Consider the following 6,000-nt stretch of genomic DNA (forward strand, 5'->3'; position numbering starts at 1 on the left):
GGATCAGAGGAGCTTGATAAAATATGGATTCATCTTGGATGATAGCCATGCAATAAAACCAGGCTTTCTAGTTTGCAGGGCTGCTACCAAACAGGAGGACCAAAATGGCAGCTTAGATCCCTCCCGTTTTCTGGGTTTGCCACAGGCTCATTGTTTGCTTTGCTCAAGAATCTATTGCTACATTTCTGTTAAGTAAGGTAAGCCAATGTTTGTCTGCTCATCCATCTCTGAGACTCGGAATGCCGTTAAGCCAATTTCTGTTATACAACATAAATCTGTACTTGTCAAATAATCCTCAAACACCTTACACAGCTAATAATTGTTCAAATATTTATGAGCCCCACAGAGGAGATTTATGTTAAGCTGCTTGACAAGGAACAAGAGGCTGCGCAGTTCCTGGGAACATTCTGTTGAAACAAATATTGTCAAGACATCAATACGTTCATAGCAATTTTTTTCGTAATGGACTCTCACACCTGCTCATTTCCCTAATTATGCCTGTGACTGTTACTCTTTTAGAATTTTTTTGAAGGATCAGTAATTTGAAAAATTAGCTGCTATATAAAGAAAAATACGTACTCGGGCACAGCCCATTTCTAAAAATACAGTCTGGAGATGGATGCTCAGGGAGAAAGATACTGAGTTGTTATGGCAACTATGATTATAATTACGAAGCCGGAGGGCTTTTCCTGTTCATTACTATGTTGAGATGTGGTGATTTAAATGGCATTGTCCTTTGTACTGTCTCAAACTCATTACTACATAATTATCCATTTCATATTTAATCTTCAACATGTTTGCTCTTATCCCTACACCCTGTAGATTTGGCATCTTTTAATGTCTTATTCTTAGTTCATGGCTCCCCCTTGGAACCTAGCTCTCTCCCTGCTCTGTGATTTCATTTTCAGTTTGACCTTTGGGGATGCATGCTTGGGCATGAGCAATTCCGTTTGTAAATAACAAGACACTGTTGTGAGAGCATCCCAGTGGGCACCGGGGGAGATGAAAAGTCAGCCCCTACAGGGCATCCTCCAAGATCCAGCCTCTTTGGATCACCTACTGTTGTCTTAGTTACTTCTCTTCTCACCACTGGGACCTAATAGCTGGCGAAGCAACTTATGGGAGAGGATTTGCTAGGCTCACAGTTTGAGGGGAGACGCTCCATTATGGTAGGGAATTTGTGGCTCTGTCTGTGATAGCTGGAGCAGGTAGCAGCTTACATCTCAGAAGAAAAGGAAAGAGAAATCAGACAAGAAGTGGGGAAGACTGCAAAGCTTTAAGATCCATTTCCGGTGACTACTTCCTCCAGTGAGTTCTATACCCTCCTCAGACATCGCCACCAACTGGAAAGTGATCCTATGGGGGGTATTTCACATTCAAATCATTAGCCCAAACCAATTACTGTATGAAGAAGATTCTTATTCTTCTTATTATTCCATAACTCTATGATTACTTCTAGGTCGTAGGGTGAAACACAGATGAGCAAGCAAATGCAAAATCATAAAACAGTTGTAAAATGTCCTCTGCCAACATCTGTGACTTATTGATAGGTAGATGGACAAACAAACAGGCAAACAGATTAATATTCAAACTGCACTTACCTGAGGTCCTGACACCAAAAGGAGAGATTCTATAGTTTATTTCATCCGGTTGGATTTCCCTAGTGTGGTAGTCAGTGTTAACTGCCAACTTGACAGACTCTAGAAATCACCTAGAGACACCCCTCTGGCATGATCAGGCAGGTATCTTAAGTATCTTGACTTCAGTAGGAAGACCTCCCCCACAGTATAGAAGGTGCCATTCCCTGGCTGGCACCTGGTCTGCACAAACGGGCAAGGGAGATGAGCAGCAGAAGCTGCAGGGTTAAGCCCTCTCTGCTTCAGGAGTACAGATGTGATGCGACCAGACCAGCTGTTTCAAGCTCCTGCTGCCAAGATAGACCGCCGTCCAACTGTGTGGTTTCTCCTCTGGGTTGCTTTCGTCGGAGTATTTTACCCAAACAACAATAGAAGAAGCTAAGACAACACCCTTCAGGAACCAGGATGTGTTTTAAAGCTGCAGCATTACTCCTTCACAGCTAGACTCCACCCATAACTTATCCTCATGTCCAGCCCTGGCATTGCTTCTTAGACTGGAACTCCTTAGAGAAGCCTGGGGCCCAGTGTTTCCTTCCACCTAAGCAAATTTGCTTCTCCTTCCATGTGCAAATGAAGGCAAGTTTACCCGGTGATTAACTTTGTCACATACAGTGATAAATATTGTCACTAAAAATCCATTTCTGGGATTGGAGAGCTGTCTCAGTGGTTAAGAGCACTGACCGCTCTTCCAGAGGTCCTGAGTTCAAGTCTCAATAGCCACATGGTGGCTTACAACCATCTGTAATGGGATCTGATGCCTTCTTATGGTGTGTCTGAAGAGAGTGACCGTGTACTCATATAAATCTGTTTAAAGATATCCATTTCCATGTATAAGAAGGTTAAGCTCAAGACCTGTACCTACCATGTTTCTCCTTACTGCAGTAAGGCGCCCTGGCCTGGCAAGAGCAACCTGAGAGGAAGGGTTTGCTGTGCACACGGGTTGAGAGGAAAGCCTATCATGGCAGAGAAGCTAATGAAGGATGGAGTTTGAGACCACAGTGCAGCCACAGTGCAGCCACGGTCAGAAGGGAGAGTGATGAGTGCTGGTGCTCAGTCCACTTCTCATTCTTATATAGTTCAAGACCCGATGCCAAGGTCACCCGCATTTAGAGTGGGTCTTCCCACTTCAACTAGCCCAGTCAAGAAATCTGTCCCAGATGTGTCTCACAGACAGAAGCACGTCTCCACAGTAACACAAAATCCCATCAAACTGACCTGATTAGACATCGAAAGGCCTAAGACCCAACACTTTGGATAGGCAACCAAAACTGGCACCTGTTCTCTCTACCTGGGTGTAATTCTCAATTTTTTTCAAACTGAAGTTTCCAAACTGCAGTGTATCAGACAGAAAGCCCTTTGTCCTTCCTGTTTCCAGGAAGATATTAAATGTGGAAGTATATAGACCTTTCACCTTAATAAATAAACAGTTTCCACATGGAGACATCCAGTGTGGAATCAGATGCAGATGCCCAGAAAGGGAAGTAAATGACCAGATGAGGGCCTGACGCCCCCAAGCAGGCTCAACAGGCTCCACCAGCACAGGCTTTCCATCCTGGCTCCACCACACTAGCGGTGCAGCCTGGAGCAGGCCTCAGTTTTCATAGCTGCAAAGTGGGACAACCCTATCTGAGTGGATAGGGAATTTTGGTGCGAATTTAATGAAACACAATGCATAAAACATCTTATATAACTCTCAGAATAAAGTACCCAAGTCTCAGCATTTAGGTTTGTTACATTCAATAGGTACTCAATTTAAAAATTAAAAAAATAAATAAAATAAAATAAAATAAACCCTATATACTGAATGTGGCAAGTTCTGGACCACTTTTCTGAGTGCCCTTCATGGGGATCTGGAGGAATCACCTTTGCTGACCCCCTGCACGCCCCCAGGTGTCCCTCTCCATGTTAGTTTAATCTGCTCAGGAACAGGGATGTTCCTGTCATTCTCATGACCTGAGCATAATCCTTCCTCAATCCACAATGACAGAGCCCAAGGTTAGGGTTTTGGGGGCTCTGCCATGTTCCCACTTTGGCGTGGCTACTGGACATGTACAATGATCTCTTTCTCAAAAGAAGCAAAAATTAGAGTCGGACCAACTCATGTTTCAGTCAGCCAAGAGAGATGAATTAAGCTAGTGACCAAGCCTGCATATGGAATGACAGAAATCACGTCTTACCAGAAGGCCATTAGCCGCTGGTTTGCATTTGCCTAACTAGGAGTTGCATGAATCCCAGGGGTTGTTTACAGGGTCCCAGGTCTCTCTCTCTCTCTCTCTCTCTCTCTCTCTCTCTCTCTCTCTCTCTCTCTTTCTCTCTCTCTCTCCCTGCCTCTTCTCTCTCTCAGAAGATACACTGAGAACAGCCTACAATTAAAATCAGTATACAGTAGTTTCTTTCCCTATGAAACCTCTCAGTTATTAGTTACATAAATAAAACCCCTTCCATCTCTCAGGCCTCATTTCCTCGGGGATCCCTTCTCAGAAAATTCTGTCTGGAGACATCCCTCATTCCCTAGCTCTGTGTCTTGTTCTTTTCCTCTGGGGACCCCAGCACTGTCATTCACCTCTGGTTCCTGTGACTAGGGTAAGAGACAAGCTGGCAGAGAGCAGGCTTATTAACAGCCTCATCCAACAAAGAGAAAATAATAGCTTCCCTTTGGTCTGCCCATCTCCTGGCAGCGACACACTTGGGCTGCTCTCCGCACTGTACTGTAGAGGGACTAGCTTGTGTATTGTATGGATGGATCACCTGTCAATTAAAATGCCTATGGCCTATGGCTTTGGCAGGAAATAGGAGGCAGAACATCCGGGAAGCAGAAAGGATTCTGGGAAAGTGCCAGGCACAAGAGATTGGCCTGGGAAGATGTGAGGAGATGGGTACATGAGCACACATAACCAGCCATGTGGCAGAATGTAGGTTAAAATAATTGGGATATTTTAGTTATGATCCCATCAGAGTACAGCCTAGCTTTATGGCCAAGGTATTTGTAAATATATTTTGAGTCTGAGTCTTATTTCTGAGAACCCATAGAGGCTGGGAGGAAGAACTGGACTTAGCTTTACGTAACTTTACATTGTCAAGTTCAAGTCAAAGGGCCAAGAAGAGGCTGAGTACTCAGCTCTAAACAGGACGTCTATATTAAGCCTCACTGCCAAGGCACGGGGAGCATCATGGAAGAGGAGGCAGAAAGAACACAAGAGCAGAGGGTGTGAATGAGGACTGTGAAATGCTATCTTTTGGACCTGACTCAGCTCTGCACTCACGGCTCATAGCAGCAATGGTTGCCTGCACAAAATCAAATCCAAGTCTTGGCGCAGAGAGGGTAGATAGTCTCCAGGTACCATGCCTTCCTCCTGTAGAGCTATTGGAGTCAATGGCTGCTGGGAGGGGGCACATCATTCACTTTTGAGAGTGTGGCCACTGGTGGGTTTCTCATGATGCAGTGGATGACTTCCCACCCACTCGAGTATGAGCAACACTTACTGGACTTAGTGGGTTATCAGGGGTTGGGGAGACCTGAAATAGGAAGGAGGGGATGTTAGAAAGGATATGGGCCAAGTTGAAAGGAGGAGATGAGGGATATACAGGGTTGTATTTCATTGTATACAATTATAAAATTCCCCCAAAATAAAGAGAAATGAAAATAGTTCCTTTTTTTCTTTCAGGTGAAGTGTGTTGATAAATCACTCGACCCAGGAACAAAGATAGAGTGCTTAGAACAGGGCCTTGCCTCTCCCTTTCCTCCTCCATGCCTCAGCTTCAGTGTCATTTCCTCAGGGTCACTGCACTGTCTTCCCAGCTCTGACTTCACATGTGCCCTAGGAACTGGGGTAGGCACTCCGTACGGCTGGCACAGGGCTTTCCCATAATCTGATCTTGACAGGTTTCTGAACTCACCCAATTTTTTTTTAAACTCGAGAATCCCTCCTTTGGCCAGGCTGAGAATTTCCCTTTCTGTCACTTGGTTCTCCTCCCTTCCCATGATTCTTAGGTGTGTTCCCAGGCTCTGTGACCTCCCTGCCCCACCCATCCATCTGGAGGCCCAGAGCCCTAAGTCACACCTGCATACAGTGAGGGATAAACGTCCTGTACATTGTGAAGCCCCAGGCCCCGAGGGCTCATTGGAGACATAGACTGGGCCAGGCAGATGCCAAATGGCAGGTTGAACAAGGAAATTGGTGAGGGTAAGACAGAGCAGGGCTTTGCCGCTCCCTGATCAGGCACGTACATGCTGAACAGATAGCTCACCCTCACTGAGATTATTTTTCATGTGGGTCATCTGAAAAAGAAACAGAAAAAAAAAACAAAAAACAAAAAACAAAACAAACAAACAAAAAACAAAAAAAAAACCAAAAAGCATACA

Source organism: Mus musculus, chromosome 7 (assembly GCF_000001635.26).
Source record: "Mus musculus strain C57BL/6J chromosome 7, GRCm38.p6 C57BL/6J".
NCBI lineage: Eukaryota > Metazoa > Chordata > Mammalia > Rodentia > Muridae > Mus > Mus musculus.